The sequence below is a fragment of the Tachypleus tridentatus genome, chromosome 6 (assembly GCF_004210375.1).
Source record: "Tachypleus tridentatus isolate NWPU-2018 chromosome 6, ASM421037v1, whole genome shotgun sequence".
NCBI classification, from domain to species: Eukaryota; Metazoa; Arthropoda; class Merostomata; order Xiphosura; family Limulidae; genus Tachypleus; species Tachypleus tridentatus.
This window is the reverse complement of record NC_134830.1, coordinates 46456146-46483098: the sequence shown is the minus strand read 5'-3', so window position 1 is coordinate 46483098 and position 26953 is coordinate 46456146. Positions and strand designations below refer to the sequence as shown.

General features: G+C 34.5%; 1 long non-coding RNA gene across 2 annotated transcripts; it reads left to right on the top strand.

Moving 5' to 3' along the window:
- The first annotated feature begins 1841 nt into the window (after nt 1-1841).
- Nucleotides 1842-17474, top strand: LOC143252395 (uncharacterized). 2 transcript variants are annotated; one of them, XR_013028975.1, is made up of 3 exons: nt 1859-2359; nt 6390-6456; nt 15635-17474. It is a non-coding gene; the product is annotated as an uncharacterized LOC143252395 (long non-coding RNA). The 2 variants fall into 2 exon arrangements; XR_013028974.1 differs by lacking the exon at nt 6390-6456 and having other exon boundaries at nt 1842-2359.
- Nucleotides 17475-26953: the final 9479 nt, after the last annotated feature.

The following is a 26953-nucleotide window of genomic DNA, read 5'->3' as shown; positions in this document are numbered from 1 at the left end:
TTAATACTCTCTCGTGTCTCATATACAACTTTCTGATACTTCAGATGTCGTAACAAATATGTACTGTTGTTAATACTCTCTCGTGTTTCCTATACAACTTTCTGATACCTTAGCGGTCTTAACAGACATGTACTGTTGTTAATACTCTCTCCTGTTTGATATACAACTTTCTGATACTTCAGTGGTCTTAACAGACATGCAATGTTGTTAACACTCTCCCGCGTTCCATATACAACTTTCTGATACTTCAGTGGTCTTACCAGACATGTACTGTTGTTAATACTCTCTCGTGTTTCATATACAACTTTCTGATACTTCAGATGTCGTAACAAATATGTACTGTTGTTAATACTCTCTCGTGTTTCCTATACAACTTTCTGATACCTTAGCGGTCTTAACAGACATGTACTGTTGTTAATACTCTCTCCTGTTTGATATACAACTTTCTGATACTTCAGTGGTCTTAACAGACATGCAATGTTGTTAACACTCTCCCGCGTTCCATATACAACTTTCTGATACTTCAGTGGTTTAAGAGACATGTTCTGTTGTTAACATTCTCTCGTGTTTCATATACAATTTTCTGATACTTCAGTGGTTTAAGACATGTACTGTTGTTAACATTCTCTCGTGTTTCATATACAACTTTCTGATACTTCAGTGGTCTTAACAGATATGCAATGTTGTTAACACTCTCTCGTGTTTCATATACAACTTTCTGATACTTCAGTGGTCTTAACAGACATGCAGTGTTGTTAACACTCTCTCGTGTTTCATATACAACTTTCTGATACCTCAGTGGCCTTAACAGACATGCAGTGTTGTTAACACTCTCTTGTGTTTCACATACAACTTTCTGATACCTTAGTGGTCTTAACAGATATGTACTGTTGTTAACACTCTCTCGTGTTTCATATACAACTTTCTGATACTTCAGTGGTCTTAACAGACATGCAGTGTTGTTAACACTCTCTCGTGTTTCATATACAACTTTCTGATACCTCAGTGGTCTTAACAGACATGCAGTGTTGTTAACACTCTCTCGTGTTTCATATACAACTTTCTGATACTTCAGTGATCTTAACAGAATGCAGTGTTGTTAACACTCTCTCGTGTTTCACATACATCTTTCTGGTACCTCAGTGGTCTTAACAGACATGCAATGTTGTTAATAGTCTCTCGTGTTTTATACAAAACGTTTTGCTATTTCAGTATTTATATCATGTTAATCCTATCAGTAATATGGTTTGTTACGTTATGCACCAGTTACTGAGATGGTAAAAATAACTTGTGTTTCCAATGACATACTCTTTGTTTTCGTTAGAAGCAAGAAGTGATATTGAACTGGGATAGAACTTCTGTTTCTGTTTGTCTGTGCTATAGCCAGTGAATTTATTCGATCTTTAGTCTTCTGCTGTTTGTTGTTTTTTCACAAACGAAACTGGCACGATTCTTTGAAGTTTAAACTAAATTAATATTTTCAAGCTTCGCAATTTTCAAATGAATGAAGGGAATAAAGAGTAAGGTTTTCAATATTTAATACCCGTTACTTTAATTAAAAATATAACTTGAATCTTATATTACTCAATATGTTTTAATTTTTTCTACCAAGCTTTTTAAACTTAGTGTAAACAGTTGTACTCTTGAACCTTTAAATGTTATCTTACTTTTAATTATATTTTCAATCATAGAAATGTTTAACAGTGGACTACACCATTTGAGTGGATATGTACAAAACCTGTTTTCTGCGTACACTAGGTTAGCTCGTAAGAAGACCAGTTTTGATCATTTAACTAATTATTTTCCTTGAAGTTACTGTTGGATTGGTACTGTACGCGAAATATCGTATATATGTTTCTCTGTGCACAACAAAATTCGCTGCAAGTATTGACAATCATGTAAGTCAACAGCTGGTAGGACATCTATTTATAGAACGGTTGACGTTTTACCAAGTGTGGCAGAAGTCATCGCTCATTGTAATGACCACCTTTTTAACTTCAGACGCCAGATATTCGAGCTTTTTTTTATTAACCATAGGACTCGTACGTAGCGAACCCTAATACAGGTGTGTAGTTGGATATCGTTTTACCGACGTGTGACACTTGCGCTTCCAGTTTGCATGTGACGCACATATTTACTAACTCGCACTTCGTACCCTGATTGGTTGAATTTACAATAGCATAAAGGAGGTGCAGCCTGTAAGACAAGAACAACTCACGTATGTCTGTGGCAATCAGTGTTTAGTCACTGCCGGGAGGAGGTATGGAAGGTAATGTAGTTAGTGGAGCACTGTTTTCTGTTGTATAGTGATATAACATGGTAGAGATCTTTCAACGAATCATTCTAGTACCTAAATCAAGTTAGTTGCTATCAAAATATTTATTTTTTAATTATTTATGTGCACGCATGTTGATATTTAAATGTAATAACAATGTAACTATGTACGTTCTAATTGTATGCATAGTACAATTATGAAATTAGTTGTTTTTTTTAATTTAAGTGAAGAAAGATCAGTTAGTTACGTAACATACACGACTGTTCAAAATGTTGTTCTTTGTTACTTTGTCCTCAAACTTAAATGAAACAGTCACGCCCGTGTATTACATTTACTTCGGGCACCTACCCATGTGCCCATGTAGACGTGCAAGGTAGATGTGAAACACTTGGCAGAATTCTGGTACTGTTTCAAGACTGTAAGTTAGTGAATTGTTCCAAAGTTGTAATAAAATTTTAACTCACAATAGCTGATACTAAATGAACATTAAGTAAATCTTTAGGTCTTTAAAATAAAATGAACATTAACTAAATATTTAGCTCTTTAAAACAAAGTGAACATTAAATAAATAATTATACCTTTAAATCCAAGTGAATATTAAGTTAATCTTTAAGCTTTTAAAACTAAGTGAATATCATATAAATATTTAGGCCTTTAAAACCCAATAGTTGAATTAGTAAGCAACCTGTTGGTAAAATATATTTCTCAGAATAAGAAACTTCTGCTCCTTTTTGCAACCTCCAGTCTTTCAATTTGTCGTTAAATTAACAAAATAATGAATAGGGCCTAACTAAGGTTGAAAAAAACATAAATGATAAACATCAGCGCAAGTTTTACTTTCGACAAACGCGCAGTACGCTCGTAAGAGACCCAGCTTCGATAATAAAAGTTTATCTTTTACTTTGGAGTTATTCTTGAGTTAATGCGTGTGTTTTTTAAAGCTTCGATCTGACGACTAAATATCAAGAGAATGCAAGATAGCAACATGCAAAAAAATTGGGCATACCTAACGGGAGATATTATGAACGTATTTTGTTTAAAGACAATAATGCTCGACCAACAATGATCTTCATAGCAAATAGAAATAGTTTCAAACTATCTCTTTTACACCAGGAGTAGACCTAAAGCGAAAATGTCGCAAAGTGAGTTTAGTTAGAGCGATAAAAACGATAAAAACTCTATTTTGATCTTTTTTTTTTTCATCAAGTTCAATTTATAATTTACAAAAATCAACCCTCTCTCAAGAAGGTAGAAGCTGAATTATGGGGCAGTGAGGTTTCTTCAAGAGGTATTAGAACTAGATTAATTGTATTGAATGGTTTATGACCTAAGCAGTTTCCATTTCAAACAGTTTTGTTGTATTGGTGAAATTTTAGCTAATAACTATGTTTTTTCAATAGATACTTCGTACGGTGCATATGCATATATATATATCGATAATTCTTTATGACTTTTACTTTTAACCTAAGGCTCTTGATTCGGTGATTTTCCACTCCTCTATAGACTGTTCTTTATCAGAAGCACTTCTGTGGGCCTGACTCAATATTTCTTTAAATAATTTATTTATTATTATTATTAAAACACAGTAGTAACAGTCTAAATTACTGTAGTCCAAAATAGTACAAACACTTAAGTTAGTGAGGGAGCTAAACCCCAATATAATTATCTAAATGTACAAATAACTTGAATTTTGATAATAAAGTTTCAACTAAATGATTTAAGTTCAAGTGAAAGAAAACAGTATCCCTATAATCACAAATAATTGTTATCGCTTACAGGTTATTTTTCCGTGAATGAGAAGAATTTTTATTTTATTACATTTCGTGAAAAATGTTGTAGAGGGCTATTTGTACTAACAGTCTTTAATTGAGAAATTCTACACCAGAGAAAAGGCTGCTAACTAGCTACCCGTTACATCCCACTGTCAACTCTTTGGTTTCTTATTATCAGTAAATAGTGGGATCAGCCATCAAATTATAAGCTAAAAGGTCAAACATTGCTCAACAACTGGTTTAGATCCGGTGAAAGGCAGATTGCAAAATAGAGCGTTATAACCACTAAGTCTTCCAGGGCCTTAATTAGAAGAATTTTTTTATGAGTTTCTGTGAAACTATTTGTTTATAAAGCATGTTACTTTTAACTTGAAATTATTGTATTTTTACTGCTAAGTTATTTAAAGAGCTAAGCATGTTTGCCTATATCATAAATTCTCAGTTGATTTGTCGTCAAAATGTGTGAACATAACCTAAATAGAATTGGGAAATTATATAATGTTTTACTTTTCTATTTCGTAAGCTAGATAATGTTTTCTATTTTATTGGACTGGCTATGAATATTTGCAAATAAGGTTTGGAGAACCGCTTCCCTAGATAAGTTCTCATGTTCTGTGTTACACCTTGTGTAAAGAGCATCAAAGAAACATTGTCTATTACAGCTACTACAGGGAAGTCTGTGAGAATTTTTTTCTCTTTTTAAGGAAATGGAGTAAAGCGTTAAACAGAAAGCTTTGCTATAGTTTTCAAATATTTGAGTTATGAGCATATTATCATATTCAGATATGTAAAGAATCTTTGCTACTTACTTATTTAAGCCAATCGCCCTATATAGAGCATAGATCATTACTGACTCTTCTCCAGGTAACTCAATTCTGGGCTGTCTCCTCCACCTCGCTGGTTTCAATATTTCTACTGTGTATCTTCTGTTTACACTGAAGTACTTCGTATTCCACTCTCAAGTCTTGAGTTCCTCGTCAACGTTTCTGTAACCCTCTTTGTTTGGCAGGTTGAGGTGGTTAACCTAAGCCCAACCCCGTTATTCACGAGGAGAGATTACGTTTTCCACCTTGGCCTGTCCAGCTTGGGCGGCATGTACAGCGCAGCGGTATTAGAACACTCAAAGCCACCCAGCTTACCACAATAAAGAACGGACGCAAGTTGAGCCAAAGAGTATATATTTAGTGTTAGTTTTGTTAATTTTTCGTAACTGTTAAATTTGCTACGTTATTCTATAATAGTGTACACTATTAGTGAAAAACAAATTAAAATGTAGTTTCTATAGGATCACTTGGTCATCCTCGCAACAGGAGGCTTGGAAGAGTGATTGTTTTTAAGTCACGCCATTTTCTTCTGGAGCATTTCGATGTCAAGTAAATGTTTTACGTTGATACGGAATTTTAATATATCTTCAGTTTTTAGTATAATTTTTATAAACCAATTTTTCTATGTTTTTTAAGCAGTGAATTGGTGGAATTGTACTCTAGTGGTATAGTCGTTTTCAATAAGTGAATCAGTGAAATGCTATATCTAATTTATGCGTTTTTCTTATAGCAAAGCCACATCGGGCTATCTGCTGAGCCCACCGAGGGGAATTGAACCCCTGATTTTAGCGTTGTAAATCTGTAGACTTACCGCTGTACTAGCGGGGGCATCTAATTTATATATACTTCATAAAAGTATGGTGTTAAACCTCCCGCATGTGCTTCAAAATTTAACCTGATAGCTTCCACACAAATGTATTTGATATGATTAACATTCGATATCTGATCGCTAGCAACTCTTGTTTTATGAACATGTTTTTGCACTATAACTGATCATAAATAAGTTTCTCAGAAGTGTAAAGTTGTTGATCAGTTATGGACGTTTGAGGCTCAAGGAATCGTACGAGCACTCAAGCCCGTATTGTTTTACACCTACAATGTGGGTGTAAAGCAGTATAGGGGATTGTTGTAAGCTTATCGCTGAGGAAACGTTGCGTTTGCCATCTCCGGGAAGCGCGCGCGTATCACCATGGCAACACCTACCCAAATCTTTATGCGTACGAGTTATTACGAAAACAGTCACACCTGTTAAAACGGGTAGAGAAAGTATATAATTTTTATTATTTATGCAACGTCTTGTTTCACAGTGATTTTTTAAGCGATGGGAGGCAACTTCCCCTCCTAGCTAACATGACCACTTTAGAAATATTGTCATCTTTGCTTTGTTCTATTTATTTCAGTAGCCCGATTCGTTAGCAAGCAGCTGCCAACAGATAATTTAATTTTAAAATATTTTAAAACGTAGAAACCCTTATTAACTATACGCAACTGATTTAATTTTACTTTTAATCTTTCCAGAGACCACGTTGCTATGGTAGCTAAAACGCGCTCCTCCTACCACCATTCTATTGACTTTGGAGCAAAGGTAATAAAACACTCCCAGACGAAGCGGAATCTTTGCACCTCTTAACTTGCTTAGAACAGAAATACTGACTTGCTTTATGTTACGATTTTAACTATGTTCTGGAGTCACACACTTTTAACTTTGATCGCGGTAATAATGATAACTGATACTCATTTTCGTATAACTAGAACTAATATTGACTTTGAGTGATAAAATTTTCAGAAAGTCGACCTTCAAGTGCATTTGTGACTATCAATAGAAGTGCCCAGTTACCATAAAAGCTGATAATGACTGGAATGCATTGAAACACCAGTTAAGTATATTCGTTGTTATCGACACTTTCGCCCGTAATTCCAATAATAACTCATAATATTCGACAAGCTTAAGAGATTTAAGTTAATCCTAAATAAATGTATTATGATAACAACACCCCCTCCCACACACACAAATCGTCATAATATAAACATGTATAATGAATAAATAAACTGAAAATTGTATAATATTATATTCCCCAACCGGTATTAGCACAGTGGTACAACTGAAGAAGTTTAACTCTGAATAACGTGTTTCAATACATATAGTCTATTGGCTAGCTTTGCACTTAAATACATACAAACAATAATATTAAAAACTTAAACCCATCGTACATTGACTGCACGAGATGAACAAAGAGAGCTGCACTGTTTATCTTAGAGGTTTTCGATTTTCACATTACATTACGTCACTGACATAACTAAAATTGGAAGCTGGAGAACCTATGTCCTTGTACTTTGGTTTTAAAACTTTGGACTAAAGCCCTTAAGACCATATCCACATGAGGAACAATAAGTAACATGAAGCTCTCACTTCTAGCTAATGTGATGTCTTTTGGTTTGAGAAAAATTAAATAGTGAATTACAAGTTGCTTTCAGCCTGGTAAAAACTAACTCACACACCAAATATGAGTTTAGTTCACAAAACTAATTATAGGTGACTTTTTTGTATTAGCTGTACCTAGAGTGTTTATGTCATACTATTTTCTCCACCGCTGCCTATTGCACAAATAGCTCACTTTCAAACTCTCCTCCGACAGAAAGTATACGAACTTAGGTTGCAAATTCTGGATTTCGATTCCCCGTAGTATATAGTCTATTATTTACCTTTCTGCCAACTTGATCTTTCAAATTCGTAAAAGATGTAACATTTTTCAGTGGAAGCCTAACCATCTAAATCTCAAAACAGCATTTAAAATTTAGTAGGTTGTGTTTTTTATGAATCCAGAAAGGTAAACTTTATTCATTTGTGGAATTAATCAGTAATTTTCTCAGGCAACAGTACCGTAAATTTCTATGTGTGACAGATGCAAAAGCAACCAATTCTCTACCTGTACCTGATGCCAAGTTGGAAACGACTTGCGTCGCGCCATTTCAAGGCCGTGTCTTGACCGAAACAAAACAAAAAGGTGTCACTATTAGCAAGCGTAGAAGAAAGTTCCTTACTACAAAGAAAACAAGTTAATGTCCAGCTCTATGTGACCCTAAAGAAACTTTCATCTCTCTGATCTTTCTAAGACTCTCACGGAAACATTCATTCGCAACTTAGATAACAATAAACTAATTCAAAAAGACTTCATTCCAACGTTCAACCAGTAGCCTCAATAATTGGCTGGTCATTCCAACATGTCAGTGATTAAAAAAAAAATAGTTATCTTTTGTTCCGATGGTCAGGAACATAATTGTAGGAATAGCTGTTTATATATTATTTACTTTCTATAACTTATAAGGATGGAAAATCATGAAAGAAAATCTAATAAACAATTCGATGTTATTCGAATTGTGTTGACTTCCTAGTTCATAATAAAACACCGTTCCATTTCATTTAACTTGGACAAGGACAAACTAAGCATTTATGAGATTCATATAACTCAAAGAAACAATTCATCATTATTTTCATATTAGTATATTTAGTTTGAACCTTATCTGATACACAGTGACATCCGGCAAATAAACAGGGCAATAAATTATTGGTAATTTGAGAGCACCTATAGTAGCATATTTGTTGGAAGCTTAAACTGAACTATAATATATGAACGATAACTTGAAATCGCGTCATGTAATCTTATCACGCATTGCAATCTCAGATTTATATTAAAAGATATGTGAAAATTACTTGTAGCTAGAAATATAGTTCAGATATTCATCTTTGATTTTCGACTGTTTAATATTCACGTTTTTGGTAGAAGTCTAGATACTTGTTTAAGAGAAGAATATTCGATGTCTTTCGACAAAATCACAGTAATTTAATATATCTTCGCTCACGTTCTTTAGGGATGACTTGTAAGTTGTCTCATGCTTAGTGTTCATCTGTAAATGTATGTATAACAATGAATTAGCTATTTTTGTGTGTATGTGTGTTTTTTAAATACACCCTACGTCAGTGACTCAGCTAAGTCATGTTTCTATGCACTTTTCAAGAGATAAAACGCTCTCCTCCATGCATGCTTATCCTAAATGTATTCGAACTTCCAGTTTTTAATGATTGAAAGCAGGTACTTTGGGGACGTGTAGACAAGCGAAAAAGTGTTGCTGGCATGACGTTAACATTTTTGTTTGCCATAGGCATATGAACAGTGTATGATAAGGGTCACAGTTTGTATGTGGAATATTAGGCCTACTACCTATAAACGTGCCAACATTCACTGGTTTTCGTGCTTATAAGTCTGACATTGAGCAAGTTAAGCGTGTTCTATGTGCGATTTTATTCAATGGCACAGAAATCTCCTAACCATCAGCAAAGCCTTTTGAATAGTTTGAGAAAAACTTACCAAGTAATTTTTACCATAGTTATGTGAATCGCAAGGGAAGGTGTTGAAGTGTGAAGACGATTGAAAGCTAAGCTGTAGGAGTTTTGGTTTGTATTTCAGTGTACTTATGGTCTAATTAAAATTATTCTAATTTTTAAAAAACAATTCAATAGTCAATTTGAATCTATATATTTGGATCGTGCAATTTTATTATAAATGAATACTAAATTAGGCTTAAGTTTGTCTCCCCTGCAGCCATACTATCGACAGTAAGTAGTAGGCCTATCCTCTTTATAACCTTTTTACTCGGTACCTATAATTGTAAATATTCTAATCAGTTTCGAGTTATTTTAATATTATGGTAGTTTCCTTGAATTAAATTACTATAGTTGGTGTAGAAATAATAAACTTGGTTGTTGATATTAAGTTTGGATTGCATTTATCCGTCCTGTTGTTAGAATGTCAAGCAGCGATTAGCAGTCTTTTTCATTTTGATTATTAAAATTGCAGTCCTTTGTTGTTTACATTGGTTGCTGCCGACAGGTTGCCTCCTAGTGGTTGGTGATTCGAAATTAGGGATGGCGCCACCCCACCTCTACAGTGCACTGTCAAACTTAATTGCGGCATGACTTCGTAACTGAAGAAAGAAGAATGAAAAATGTTGGTTTTTACAGTACTTTAAAATTGTTTTTCTCATTACCCTACGAATGTTAATCTTGAGGTAAGGGGTAATATCTGTGAAGTATTCTTTTCACGTTTATTTCAGGCCTGATTTTAAGGATACCTCTAGTTTCATGGCCTAGCTGTCCTCACTGGTTAGCGAGTCGAACTATAAATCTGGGACTCTGTTGTTCACGCTTTGCAATTCAGAGCTGTTGGTACCTTAAAAGAATAATAGTTTGTTTTTTTTAATTTTGCGCAAAATTACACGAATGGTACCTGCGCTAACCGTTCCTAATTTAGCAGTGAAAGACTAGAAGGAAAGCATTTGGTCATCACTATATATTTAAAAACGGCCGTTTTTAAATATATAATTTTCTCTACAAGTGGGTTTTCTCGTTATCACGGATTATCATTTGGTCATTACCACCCATCGACAGCTCTTGGACAATTCTTTTACCAACAGATAGTGGAATTGGCTGTAACATTATATTACCTCCACAGCTTAAAGAGCGAGCATATTTGGTAGAATGGGAATTCAAAACCGCTCAGCCATTGGATTGCGATTCATGCACCCTAACCACCTGGCTATGCCGGGTAGCTTTTTGTTTACAATTTCTTGTCGATATTTTTTTATTGTGGCAATTAGTTTCATAATTGGCCATATTAGTTTGTTTATAGTTAAGTAGAAAGTTACACGATGGAATATCTGTGCTGTGCTCATCACTTGTATGAAAACCTTGTTTTGGCGTACAAGTCAACAGACTTACCGCACATCCACTGGGAGGCGGCCATATTGATAGACTTACCGCACAGCCACTGGGAGGCGGCCATATTGATAGACTTACCGCACAGCTACTGGGAGGCGGTCATATTGATAAACTTGCCACAGAACCACTGGGAGTTGGCCATATTGATAGGCTTGCCGCAGAACCACTGGGAGGTGGCCATATTGATAGACTTGTCACTCAGCTACTGGGAGGCGGCCATATTGATAGACTTGCCGCTCAGCCACTGGGAGACCACCATATTGATATGGATACGCTTATTCATTTTTTTGGTAGCGTTGTTACACAGATTTAAATAAATTGTTTGTCTCGTTTAAATGTTATATATTAACATTGTTTGTTTAATACTGTATTTAATTTTGTAAATGGAATCGTGCTGACAGTACAAATACTGAGCTCCTTGAGGGAATTATGATTTAAACATTTTTATTTTACTAAAAATATCAGCTCATAAGGTTTTAAGAGAACTATTACAATTAGTGTATAGGCCAGTCAAAAATTACAAGGCAAGTACTACCACCTCTACCTCAAATTTCATAGCTAACTGAAATAAATAAGTTTTGCGAAATAAAACTTGACCAACAGAGAAATAGAAAAGTGCAGACGAGGCAGCCAAACGTTGGTAAATTCCTTTGTGAGCCAATCAAAATTTCGAACATTTTATAAATTTAATTTGTCGAATATTCATAGAATAATTATTAGTGAAAATCAGTTAGATTAACAACTTCTAACATATACAGAAAAACTAGTGTGTTTAGGTAACTCCTAATGTTGTTATTTTATGTTCAAGGTATAAATTGAAATTTATAGATAACAAAACAGGAATAATATTTGTTGATTTCTTAATTCAGAGCTTTTCTTGGTTAAAGAAACGATTTAGGTTTAAAATGTTTTTTTTTAAATTTAGGTTTTATCTTTCATGATAAATTTCATGCACTTAGATCAAGGCTAAGTGATGTCATACTCATTTTTATTATACCAACACTCACTACACTTATAAGGTTTCACAGTTCATCTTGCACCCCGTCACTAAAATCGAAATGGACAGACAGTAATCTAACTATTCTACCTGGATAAATGCATTTTGGCTTTTATTGCTCCTCCTATTTCGAGAAATCAAGGTGACGTGCGCGTGCGTGACACGCACACTGGCATTTATATAGGTTAGATTACCGTTACAGGATGACAGATATAGGATAGAAGACGTACTGTTGGTCATACCAAGGGGTTAAAGAAGTAAAAAAAAAGTTTGTTTTGTCGTGATTTTAATTAGATAACAGTGAAATTAATTCTGAGTTTGTAATATATAGATACGTACATAACTTTGTTCATACAAACCTTTATTAAGACTGTTAAATAGTTCTGTAGGTGAGTAATGTGTGTGAGAATATGCACCTTAATGATGTTAGGTGTCTGTAGAAATCTCGATAATTTTTTGAAACTGTTGACCGGACCCTGTTTTCAATGTATTATTCATTTCGGATACCTTTTTATTGTTACATTTACAGCACATTGACTATTGTAAAAAGTATATTTTGGTATTATGTATTCACTCTTAGACACCTTCGAAGAGTTTCATAATGTTTGAATCAAGTGTGGCCCAGTGTTTAGTGTGCCAGGGTGCAGGTCTGTGAACCCACGTTCGCGTCCTAATTGCAACAAAGAATTGATTAAATCAAGCTTCACACTTTTGGGCATGACCAGGTGGGTTAAGGCGTTCGACTCGTAATCTGAGGGTCGTGGGTTTGAATCCCCGTCGCACCAAACATGCTCGCCCTTTCAGCCATGGGGGCATTATAATGTGACGGTCAATCTCACTATTCATTGGTAAAAGGGTAGCGCAGGAGTTGGCAATGGGTGGTGATGGCTATCTGCCTTCCCTCTAGCCTTACATTGCTAAATTAGGGACAGCTAGCACAGATACCTCTCTAGGAGCTTTGTGCGAAATTCAAAACAAATAAACAAACGCTTTGAGGCTGTCGACACATTAGAAGAGTGGCTATTCGGTCAAATAAGAGCTGGCGGTGGGTGCTGTTGACTTAATGCCTTCCCTCTAATTTGTCATTCAAATTTAGGGACGAATACATAGTGTGAAAGGTGCGTACATGTATGAAAAACTACGTGGTACAACTCTTTGGAATACGTTGAGAAAAATCAGCATTTCACTTTTAAAATGTTGTACTCATAGAAATTTATGAACTTTCTTCTTAACTTTCAGGTCTGATAAATGTAATCTGTGTGAGGTGTGTATAGTTATATTAGATCGTATGAAACGGTTAGTAAGCAAGCGTTCAGAGTGTGACACGGTTTTACGAGTTGAAACTAAGAAACTTACAAAAACGAAGAATAAAACTCATACTAAAGAAAAAAAGTAGCTAAAAGGTGTTTATAGTAGCACTTGGAACGAGTTATAGGTACATTATTGTGAAGTAAATGTAAAGTTGTAATGAAGGCAAAATTAGATTATGCAAAAACGTCTGAATTTGTGTTCACAAAGTGATAAACTTGTGGTTTTAAAAGAACTCACATGCGTATTTTAGACCCAAATAAGTCGATAAAGCCCATAGTCATTGAATTTAGTGTAATGTTATTTCTTAAGAAATTTCACCCGAATAAAGTGTTGTTTGTGTGAAATTCTTTGCAAATGTATACGCTAAAGTTGAAATCAAGCCAGCCGTTACGTAATGAAAACAATATTGTAATGTCGTGTAACATACTCGTTACATTACAATGTTTTGAGTAAGCAGAAAATACGTAAGGTGATTCTAAATGGGAAAAACCAATATGCAATCTGGACTCATCGGACAAAGGGTTTTCTAACTATACGAGTCTTTTAGTCGAGACATTTGAGAGAAACGTTTCGTACAGAGAGACAAAGACAAGTTTATTACTTATATTGGTGGCGCGACACAAGTGGTAGATTTAGCGCCCTTCCAAATTTTCTACACCTGTTATCTAACATAATCTCTGTATAATCTCTGCTGATAACACTTAGAATCGTTTATCTTCTGTTTAGTATAAGATTGGAACTTGTGTAATTTTTTCAGTAAAATCCAGATATAACAGAGTGATTGTGCAATAGTTTTAACCCTGAAATTCTTTAGCACCTGACTATTTATCAATCTTCTGTCACTGTTTAGAGCACATATTTAAATAATTAGATATATCGGGTATATTTATAACACACTCAGAAAGAGGGCGTGTTGGTAGGAATACGAAGCTGTCTGTTGTTTTAACAATTACAGAATTCAAAGTATTTTGATTAATTTTTTAACCGTTTACTCGCAGTTATTTCTTACCCTACTAACCCTAATCCTACAGCAGTAAGAAACAGCATAATCTAGTCACATGTAGTTTTCACTTGTATAACTTTACTATAAATAATAAAATATTGCAGCAGAGCCCTAAAAGTGTTTTGTTTCGATAATAAATAAAACCAAAATTAAGAGTAACAAATATTTTATTTTTAGTTTTGAAGGTCGTATGTCACATTGTGTTGTAGCCTACAGGGTGCATAATTATTTTCGTGATTCGTGACATGCGCACGTTTTAATGACATCAAAACAGTAGAAATTGCAACGGGTAGCATTCCTTATGTGGTGTTATTTTAGAGTCTACTGACTGACAAACAACGCTCTACTTTATAATAGTGCGAGTGGTTAAATCATGTAACCCTCTCCAAACGATCTTTGGCCCCCTTTTAGAGAAGTAATACATAAAAGGCTTTAATAAAAAATAACTTATTAAATTTTCTCGTGTTATTTGCACTTATGTTCAAAAAGTGTTTATCTTTTTGATGTATAATGAAAGCACATAAACAAATACGAATAAGATGTTAGCTTTTATCTCTACATGCACATGTTTGTATTTGATGAAATTTTGAATTTAACGTTTAACATACTACTGAAATAGTATATTTTGTACTAATATATATATGAGATATGGGCGTATTATTGGTTTTCTGTCTTTTCATTAACTTATACGAAATAAATTCTAGAAATGTACAAAATTTAGCTTCTTGTCCAGGCAAACTTCATTTCACATATTGCAACTTGGCCCAGCATGGTGAAATGGTTAATGCGTTCGACTCGTAACCTTTAGGGTCGTGGGTTAGATTCCCTGTCACACCAAAATGTTCGCTCTTTCAGCCGTGGGAGCATTATGTGTGACGGTCAATTCCCCTATTCGTTTGCAGAAGAGTTGGCGGTGGGTGAGGATAACTAGTTGCCTTTCCTCTAGTCTTACACTGTTAAATTAAGCAAGGCTAACGCAAACAGTACTCGTGTAACTTTGCGCGAAATTCAAACAAACAAACATATTGCAACTCGAAAAACGTTTTTACGTGCAGTTGTATGTTCGTCAGCGACACGTAACGGCCTGTTCATAAAATTTTCAACACTAAATAAATAAGGGTGGGTTACTTAGGAGTGCTCAAATCATTGTGTGTTTTAGGTGTGACATGACAGCTAGTGCTATAATAAGCTACCCAGCTAATGAACAATTGATAACTCTGGTTTTTCGAAACAGATAATGTTCCAGTTCTAAGCAGCGTTATGTACGTGTTGTACCCAGTAATGCGTTGTAACGAAACATCAAAAGATTTCTATTCTAATCAATCTTATGTTTTAGTCACAAAAATTTATTTCAAAAGTGAACCAAAGGATATGCCTACAAGAACAATGCTTGATATTAATAATTTAGAATAGTGTGGTTACGTCTGTTCATTTTGATCTTTTAAAAAATCTTCTTTATTATTAGTCTCTTTACTAATCGTAAAACATTATCCTTAAGTTTCAAGTTTTAGCTAAAACAATTTTAGTTTTTAAACAGGAAGTCTCGTGTAATAAAACACAGCGAGAGTTTACTTGCAATTACTATAAACTAAGGTTACCGACGTTAAATTCTATATATAAATATAAAATAGACTGAATGTTGTACTGAATTCGTTACGTTCCTTTTTGTTTTGTAGATGAAAAGATGTTTGAACAGAGGAAACGTGCTCTTCTGATGATTTCGTTCAAGGTTTGAAATAGTTGATTTTTTAAAAATCTTGCATGGGTGGTTCTCTGCACGAGCTCTGATCTTCTTTGTTTTTGCACCATCTTCCAAACTATCTGTAGTGGTGGCGGTCTAATCTCATAAGGTAACTCTGGATAGGCCTATTTCGGGGTACCAAGTGAGATGCGATAGGCACCATGTTTCTCACCAATCTAACCATCTTCACTTCTGTTTGAAATCAACATACAGCAAGGACTAGTCTTGTATTAATGGTGGTGGATTGAAATATTTTATTTTTCTTTCTTTTTTCCTATAAATTTTCGAATGTTTTTTTTATTCTCCTATGAATATTTTCTTATTCCAAGTTATTCACGAGGAAAACATTCGAAAATTCCAAATTGTATTAATAAAACTAAAAAAATAAAACTAAATAAATATTTAAAATAGTGTAAGTTTTGAAATTTATTACTAGTTTAGTAGTTTCATTTGTTAACTTTTATTGATTAAAAATTATTAAAATACACGCATTTAATTTTTGTGAATTTAAGTTTAATCTCATCAGATAGTAACGTTATACACATGGATTTAATGAACAGGATCCATATTTACTATGGTAGTTAAACTGAAGGAATCTTCATCAGTTGGTAACATCCTAACACTTGTCTTCAGTGTTAAGAAATAATACAGAAATCATAACATTAACAAAATAAGAGAAATCATACAAACATAATTTGTATAAATTAGTATAATTCTTCATGCGAAAAGAAAACTTCTAAAAGCTTTAATTTAATGTAAATACTGCTATTTATATAATGAGATAAGAAAATATATTGTGGATCAAAGTATTTTTGAAAATAAAACAGTTGAAAACCCACATACATAAATTAACTCTGAGCTCTTAGGAAAATCTAAAATTGAATGAACTATTTGTATTAAAGTAATCGATGATATAATTCAATCGTTTCACATTTTTCTGAACATTAACCATACTTTTTAAATGCTTGAAAGTATTTCGCGCAATAAACCCAATTTGTAACATTAATTTGTAGACATGTTTACAGACATGCTGAATGAGTTGTTTGCTAAACTGTGTTTTATTTGGTTTTGCACTTGACACTTTTTTTTATTGGCGCCAAATTTTACTGCTGCATGTTTTTCTTTTAAAGTAAATACATTTATATTTATGGCAGTTAACTAATTCTTCGTTATGCAATAATTTTTGAAAGATTAAAAACTATTAAGGTATTTTGTATAAAGTAAATATATTGTTGCAATAAACCCTTTTTATTTTGTTTTGTTTTTTCTGTCTTGGAACTCATTCCACAAGTGAATAAAATCGAAACTACTTTAAACTCTGCTTTATCGTGCTTGTATTTTTGTTTTGGTCATTCCCAAAGCATGGTGGGACAGCTTCCAGTAGATGAGTATTACATCAGGTACTGGTATTTTTTATTTCATAACCAGTACTTATGTGATATTCGTCTTCTGTTTGCGGCACGCATCGGTTCGTTTCCTGCAAGATGTGTTGTTTTATCTTGCCATCTAGTGACGCATCGATTTACTACATTGTTGTGACAAGATCGTTTTTAACTAATTTATATTTATTGGAATGAATTTACTCAGCACATAAAAAAAAATTACTGTGAAATTGTTTGGTTGTTGTGGGCGTTTTTCTCAAATATGTCTGTATGAATTATATTAATAAACGCGAATAATGTGTATTTATCATCTGACTGTTTTATACGAGTAAAAAGATTTAGTATGATTTATGCATAATGTATAATGCTTACCAAATAAATATCGGAAAATTTCATACTGTTTTCTCATTTTATTTCATAATTTCTCACGATTACTGGCATAACACAAGATGCAATGAAGAACATTAAAATAGTTATTGTTTTGCAACAGCAAAATATTGTAAAAAAGTATATTCATAAGTTCGTGTTTTTTATTAATATATATTAATTAACAGTAAACATGTTCTACTTATAATTGTCTCATTTTTTTCTTTTTATGTGGATTGAACTACGCTCTTTAAAATATTTATTATAAGTACTATATATTAAAAATAAATATATAGTTAGTGTACGGGTACAATTACCACACACACACAGTGAATGGGAACTTCACCACCACAATTAATTAAGTTTTACATGTGGATTATTTATTCATTTAAATAGTTTCCGAACTAAAAAGTATGGCCCATAATTCACTATACCAGTGAATAAATGAAAATGGGGGATTTCGAAAAATCTACTTGAAAGTTGCATTAGACCTAAAACTGGTGATACATAATTTAAAATGTGTTTGTTTTTTTTGTTGTTGTTGTTGGTGGTGGTGATGGTTGTAGTTTTTTTTACCCATATTCCTTTTAATTTACTAATTTTGGATTTAAAATAAGAGACATGTAAAAAATAGCACTTTAGATAAATATTTTGTCTCCCGCAAATTACCACCAGTGGATTGGTAATTTTGGTTACTTTGTTTCATAAAACAGTATATACCTCCAGTGACTCAGTGGTAAATAGGTTTGGTTTACCACTCTTAAAATCAGGTCTTGATATTCGTGATAGGCCATTGAGTAGCTCTGCGCTTCACAACAACCAAATCCAGAGCTTCATAAAAATGTTGGCCCAGCATGGCCAGGTGGTTAAGGCACTCAACTCGTAATTTGAGGGTCACGGGTTCGAATCCCCATCGCACCAAACATGCTCGTCCTTTCAGCCGTGGGGGCGTTATAAAATGACGGTCAATCCCACTATTCGTTGGTAAAAGAGTAGCCCAAGAGTTGGCGATGGGTGGTGATGACTAGCTGCCTTCCCTCTAGTCTTACACTAGACTAGAAATTCAAAAACAAACAAACACATAAAAATGTTATTATTTCAGAGCTTTCAACATCATAAAAAATATTCCCAGTGAAAACTGCTTGAAAATATCAATAAAATGTAAGCCTAGAGGTAGCCATATTAAATTAATATAAAATTATTTACTATCTGGCTACCATGTTCATATATGATCCAAATTTACTATTCATTTTTAAAACTCTGAATGGGAAATGAAAGGCAGCAGGTCACATTCAACCATCTGAAGGAGCTTGGCTACTGTTACCAGAAAACTTTCCATTCCAGAGGGACCACATTGAAGCTCTAATATGTCATATTACACTTAGATATTTAGTAACGTACTCTGAGCTTTTGTTTTTGTAATCAGCGTATCGTATTTCAACAAAATATTGTATGAAAATTGTAATTAAAGGGTAATAGACATTTTCAATGAGTCAAAGTTCTAAACCGTTATTTGAAGACGCGGGAACAAGTTTCAAACTGCAGAGGTTGAAAATAGTGGATAGGGATGAGCTACGTATATTTAAATGGTCGTGTTTGTGCATTTCATAATCATATGTACAAACACAATCAAGTGAATTTTGTAAGCAATAAGACACAGTGAATTAAAGAAAAAAGAAACATGAACAAGAACATTACTAATAATAACGATATCACAAACGTCTGTGTATGTGCGTTTATAATTAACTAACCGCTGCGCCTGTTATCACCAAACCTGGCAGGTGTCCTTAGGGCCCCACAGAAAGTGACGTTGGGGTCAGCGTTTGAAAAGGTCAGCTAGTATAATTCAGAAGTGTATTTTATAATCATTTAATTTTGCATGATTTTCAGAGAAAAAAATCAGATTGCTTGGTTATGTTTCTTTAGATATTTTAAGTCCACACTTGCATGAGAGATTTTCTAAAATTTCGTGTTTTTTTTGTTTTTTTTGTTGGTAATAAGTACAGTTTTAGTGAACAAGAAGATAGAAAAGTATAATTATGTTGTGGTAAGAAAACTGAAAACGTACTGATTTTAAACATTTTGTCAGTGACCAATAATATAAAAACAACAAGAAAATAAACATATTCAAACTGTTTGAATTCATAATTTAACTACAAAACAGATATTTGATATCTTCAACCTAAAAGGGGTGTTGTGTGTCACATTGGCTGATCGGTTTAGTCGAAGACCCTTAAGATTCAAGAATAGCCCTCCCTGACTTATGAATGTTGAAACAGTAAGTGTACCACTGAAAAACACACACCGCCTATACATTTAATCAAATAAATGAATTGACTATGACGGTTACAACGGTATAATGAAGTTCAAACCTTGGGCCTTCTGTGCACAGCCTAGTGTGAAAGTCACAGCAGTCCGAAAAATTAGTAGTAACTACAAACACGAGTTATGTATTTCTTTAAGGAAGTCTCTAAAGAAAAAATTGTTTCATTCAAGTCGTATTTAGTTTTATAAGTTTAATACACAAGACACAGTATTTTATTATTATTGTTAAAAATGTAACTATTTTAAAATGGCACACAAAAAAGTGACCATGATGTAATACAAGTTTTGTAAACCGACTCACGTTTCTTACTCTTACTTTTTTGCTTGATCTATGTTTAAATCTCGTTTTGACTTGGGAAGGTCAAGTTCTGTTTGGACTTCTTCTTCCTCCGAATATTTTGTCATTCATGATGGGTATGACAACACCATTGGAGTGGACGATTACTACTTATTTTCAAGGCATGTGCTCTATAAGATCCCAGTAGGCTTTTCTGAAACTATTTATTCATCAAGTTGCACGTGGTCCATTTTTTGTCTTTTTTTTTTGGAGGGGGGTTTACAGATTCTATTATAACGTATAAATAATATTTTTTAAACAAAAACACAATCGACTTTGAAACAAATCTTTTATATACTTTACATCAAGAGTGAGTGATATTAGCCATCTTATTTAGTTAGTTTATTATGTGAGTGCTGTAAGGGGTAAAAAGCATAGAATTACTCAACGTGTGTAATATATGGACACTACCAACTGAATGGTACAAAAAACAGGTTTGTAACTTGATTAATATTGAATCTTGTTATCAGTGGGTATTTAGTTATGTAGACGAAGGTCCTTTCCCTGGTATATGCACCACAACGTAACATAAATATTCGCAGTTAGATATGGTTGAATTATGCACATATATACCTGTAGACTTAGTCATCATTTTGAAACTTCATGAAGTTACTCATATCAATCCACAATTTTTCTGACGCATTTTCCAGACTCTAGTAACATGGACTTCACACCAAAGACAAAACAAAACACATCTGACAGAAGTTACAGATGATAGCTTTTCACATCTGGCTATATTAAATAGAATAACGTTACAACGTTCCTAACGTGTCAACATTTCTTAGAATATGAAAACAATTTCAACTAAAATCAGAGGTAGCGTACTCTCACATTGTTTTGTTTTTTGAATTTTGCGCAAAGTTACACGAGGGCTATCTGAGCTAGCCGTCCTTAATTTAGCACTGTAAGACTAGAGGGAAGGCAGCTAGTCATCACCACCCACCGCCAACTCTTGGGCTACTCTTTTACCAACGAATAGTGGGGTTGACAGTCACACTATAACACTCCCACGGCTGAAATGGCGAGCATATTTGGTGCGACGGGGATTCGAACCCACGACACTCAGATTACGAATTAAACGCCTTAACCCACTTGACCATGCCGGGCCAAGAGATTAGCAGTCCATCTTCTTAACCACTCGGCCACCTCGTCTTCTCACGTTGTTAGTACCCTTAAGTAGTAACTCGTGGATAACTAAGAACGAGGACTATTGTCCCTATTATTTGAAGTTAACTTATTTCACGATACATTTCGCATCTTCTTTTACACTACTCATCGATATTTATACTCTATAGTTTTATTCTGAGTTCATGTGGAGAACATGTTAGTTGGGCCATGTCTCGTGTTCATGAGCTGCCCGTATAAGTAAACCATTGTCTTCCCAATTTCTCTAACAAAATTGGATACACCCATTACCGCCGTTATTACGTGGCTATATTTAGAGAGTGGACTATTTGAAGGAGACAGTGTGTGTTTGAACTAAATCTAAAACTGGGGAAAAGAATGGGTTTTGAACTCAATAGTTAAGTTAAGCGACGTAACCTAAGATATTATTCAGAACTAAGTCAAAAGATTCAAGCCTCCTTTACGAAAATAAAAAAAAATACTATAAAATAAAATATAAAGTTAAAAATATGGCTTTAAGTTAGATTATGGTTAGGAATTATTAATTCCTATTTAGAAAACGTCATTTCTGGTATAAAAAAACGTGTATTAGGCTAAACGTTTTTTTTTCTTTTTTTCAGCTTAGATATTAATAGAGAAACAACACATTTAGCTTTAACTGGCTGGTGAAAATTATAGGCTGAGTCTCACAAACCTTTTTTTAAATTTTAACTTTATATGGGTATATTTTACACTACTTTCAAGTTGCTTTTAGTTAAACAATGTTGCGTGAATAGTTAACAACATGTGCAGGTAACTCCTATTATTCACGATTAACTCGAATTCTTCCTCACCAGTCTTGGTAGTACAAACGCGACTCAAATATGTCAGTTGACTCACTTTAGATTGTCTTAGCAAACGAATTTCTTCTTATGGTTATGCCAAAGGTCAGTTTATAGTTGTTGTTCACTACAAAGCAGGCCCGGCATGGCCAAGCGTGTTAAGGCGTGCGACTCGTAATCTGAGGGTCGCAGGTTCGCATCCCCGTCGCGCCAAACATGCTCGCCCTTTCAACCGTGGGGGCGTTATAATGTGACGGTCAATCTCACTATTCGTTGATAAAAGAATACCCCAAGAATTGGCGGTGGGTGATGATGACTAGCTGCCTTCCCTCTAGTCTTACACTGCTAAATTAGGGAAGGCTAGCATAGATAGCCCTCGAGTAGCTTTGTGCGAAATTCAAAAACAAACAAACAAAAACAAGTACAAAGCTACACAGTGGGTTATCTGAGCTGTTCCAATGGCAGGTATCAAAACCTGATTCTTTAATGTTATAAGTCTTCAAACTTACTACTGAGCTACTGCGTAGCTCAAAACTCCAGAGGCTTTGAGTATTTTACTTGAAAATCTAATTGTGCAAGATGGGAAAATATGCATTGAATAAAAGAAGAGAAAGAAATATCATTTATGGGGTTGACACGCGCATACTAAATGGGTGAGACGGTCAATAGAAGGATATATTTGACAAGGTTTAAATTCCTAGATTCGAGAAAGGATATCTCAGTGATGGTGATCTGAGCCATAACAATTCCACAGAAAGTGCTGTCTCTGAAGAAAATGGTGAGTCTGACGATATGCAAAGTTATGCAAGAAGTTATTATGCAGGACAGCTCCTGATTTGACACGTTGGTTTGTTAAACCCGTGGCAAATTAAAGCAGGCCCTGAAAGGGCTGCTGCAATCGAATCTGTTTTGTGTTCCTGGCCATCTCTGTGGGTACTACTTTTGAAACTTATTCATACCTCCACACTAACATGATCGAATTATTCACAAGTACTTAGGTACCATAAACAGTTGGTTTATGAGTTTGTTTATTGGTAAGAATCTGTTTGGGGCAAAGGGATGGAAAGAGCTTGTTCAATACAACGGAGCCTCTCTGGATTGTGGTTGGACTACAGAAATCTCAGTCCAGAACATGGATATTTTATATTGATATTTCACTTTCTTTTCACGATATGTTTCTCCTCGCTTCGGGTTTGAACACGAGAACTTTCGCATGGCTAAACTGAACTAAAGGACCATCTTCCACGCTTTTCCTGTTAAGACATTTTTAACTACTCAAAGTGGTCCACTCTATGGATGAATAACAGCAGGATTGGCCCAGTAATTTAAACGAGTTTCCGAAGTGAACGTGTTCCATTGAGGTTTTTAGAGTTAGTTTGGAAATTAAACATTCAATAATTTTGAATAATTCTAAATTACTAATAGAAGGTTGGAAACACGTGATATGCCCACATAGCACACTCCTGTCTTTCTGTCTCAGTCCTGTCCTTAGGTCAACAATTAAAAATAACCTTAATTTCAACTATCTTTAAACTCACAACACGCTTTAGAAATGTGTTAACTTTACCTTATTCATGTAACGCCCACACAAGACAAACTCTAAACACACAAAAATCCTTTAATAATAAATCACACTTAATCACAAAATAAAGTGCTTTAACTACAACTTCAAATAAGATATAACTACAACTTCAATTACGATATAATAATATATCTTTTAGAAAATGAAGTAATTAAAAAGAAAACCCTCGAAAAACTTCCTTAAAATATGGTATTTTAACAAATAATGCCTTTAAAAACGAAAAAGTTACCATTGATTAAAAAAACGTAATAAAATATTACGTGATACAAAGTATGAGATAAAAATGTGTGTGTGTGTTTATAGCAAAGCCACATCAGGCTATCTGCCATATTCACCGAGGGGAACTGATCCCCTGATTTTAGTGTTGTAAGTCCGAAGACTTACGACTGCCCAACCGTCTGACAGGAAAAAAGAATGAAAACCCTTCACCCAAGAATAAGCAATTCGTAGGTGCACGCTCATAAAGACAAAAACATCCTTTAACATAGGTTAGAACATGGCATTTAACAAACAAGCATCAACAATAAATACTTATCACCGCTAGGGGTCGGTAATTTAGCATCCTTTGCCAAAGTACATGAACAAATCAATTAATGATAAAACAGTGCACACACGAAAATTAAACATTAAACAAAGAAAAAAATGCGACCATAAAAGTAAAAACATTATAAATAAGAAATTCCATAATCTTTAGACAAAAAACAGCTTAAAATCAAATACGTGACACATGAAAAAAAATTAAAGCCCATAATCAAACATTAAAAAGAGAAAGGAAAACCGTCATAAAAATGACTCTTTATAAACGATTTTGTTTGTTTGTTTTTGAATTTCGCACAAAGCCACTCGAAGGCTATCTGTGCTAGCCGTCTCTAATTTAGCAGTGTAAGACTAGAGGGAAGGCAGCTAGTCATCACCATCCACCGCCAACTCTTGGGCTACCTTTTACCAACGAATAGTGCGATTAACCGTCATATTATAACGCCTCCACGGCTGAAAGGGCAAGCATGTTTTTAGTGCGACGGGGATGCGAACTCGCGACCCTCGGATTACGAGTCGCACGCCTTAACACGCTTGGCCATGCCGGGGCCTTTATAAACGAAATCAATACAATCCGAATATTAAAGTAAGGTCTTTCGCTAACCCAAAACGAAAATATTATCAAATTAACAATGCACAATGACTATATATATATATATATATCACGTCATCCCATAAGTAATAACCGAAAAGTTAATACAGAAAGTACATCATCAATTCTGTTTTTGTAGAGGGCTTTAATGACTAAAGTATGCAGTAAGACGTGCGTAAAAATGTTCAGACAAATAAAAGAAACTAACGCAACTGCACTTTTTCAGATAAATAATCAAGTAAAGCGTTATGAAGATGGATGTGTCTGAGGAGCACATTAGGTCTGGTTTCGTTTGTTTTGAATTTCGCGCAAAGCGACTCGAGGGCTATCTGTGCTAGCCTTCCATCGGATTCCAAGTCGAGTGCCTTAATCACGTGGCCATGCCGGGCCCTCAAGAGAGGGGTCTCAGTAATAAAGTTATAGAAATATAAAGTGAAGAAGTCACGATTTTGTATGTTTGTTTGGTTTTTGAAATGTCTCACACAGCTATTCGAGGTCTATCTGCGTTTGTCATCCCTAATTTAAAAGTGATAAATTAGAGAAAAGGAAATTAGTTAAAATTACTCACCGACAAGTTTTGGGCCATATTCTTACCAACGAAAAGTGGGATTGGCGCACATTATAACACCCCACTGTTGAAAGGGCGAGAAAAATTTGTTATCGGGATCCGAAGTTGTTGTTTGTTTAAGTATGGTGTACAGGTTCACTGTTCTGTAAACACTTGAATGTGAGCACCTGAAGTAGTATTTCTGGGCTCAGGGGGTCAAATCATAAACTTCTACACGTTGTACTTTCAGTGTGAGAAGGAAAACTCTAGGTGTATATTAAGTTTACTTGCGAAAGCGTTTAACTATGCTTCGATATGTCAACAATCTATTTTGTACAATTGTAGATCTTGTTACACGTTTCTGCGACACGAGATTAAACCTGGTTTATGTTTGATTTTCACTTTTTCGGTTATTTAACAAAAAAGCAAAAGATAAACTGACGTTTTGCCCATTTTTAACACAATACGAACTTTCTATAGACTACAGCTTTGAAAATGTTAAGTAAATGGCTGCGAAGTATTTCTTAAAAGCAATAAAAACTAAACAAATTTAATTTTCCATGTCTGAAGGTTTGCATACTAACCGTTTCATACGATATAAAGTGAATGCTGATTTTTCTCAACGTGTTCCAAAGAATTGTACCAAGTAGTTTTTTCATACATGTACGCACCTATCACACTATTTATCGTCCCTAATTTTGAAGTAACAAACTAGAGGGAAGTCATTAAGTCAACAGCGCCCACCGCCAGCTCTTGTTTAACAAATAATCACTCTTCTAATATGTCGACAGCCTCAAAGTGTTTGTTTGTTTTGAATTTCGCACAAAGCTTCACGAGGGCTATCTGTGCTAGCCGTCCCTAATTTAGCAGGGTAAGACTAGAGGGAAGACAGCTAGTCATCACCACCCACTGTCAACTCTTGGGCTACTTTTACCAACGAATAGTGAGATTGACCCTCACTTATAACACCCCCATGGCTGAAAGGGCGAGCATGTTTGGTGTGACGGGGATTCGAGCCCGCGACCCTCGGATTACAAGTCGATCGCCTTAACCACCAGACTATGCCGGGACGGTGGCTGAGGCAAATCGCCGAGTAACTATTGTTCCATTCCCTTAAATTCCCTTTAGCGCCGCCTCTATCCAACAGTCTCCACCAAACACCTTTATTTCGTCTAAGTTTTCTCTTAAATACATTTCACTGTTTCTTTGTTTGAATACTCTGGAATAAATATTAAAAAAAACAAACTCACATAGGGTTTTACAGATATATGAAACTTAGAAAGTCTCACAAAAGACCATAAATCTCTATTACCCCGTCAAGGTACAGCTAGGACAGTTATGATGTAATGCTAGCCTCCTAGTGCCAATCTATAAATTAAATCAATAGCCATTTGTTATATAGAATTAATGAAACATAGTATTACCATATCGGATCAATACTACTGTGTTAGTTATTTATACAATAAAGTATTTGGAAACTTAAAGTGTTTGAATTTACGAGAAAACGTTGAATATCACATTTCTCTACCACCAGAAATCAACTGTAGCTAGTTTGATATTCGTCACACATGTTTCTTGGGGATTTTTCAATCTGTATTTCATGTAACCAAATAAACACTATAAATATGTATCGGTAAAGT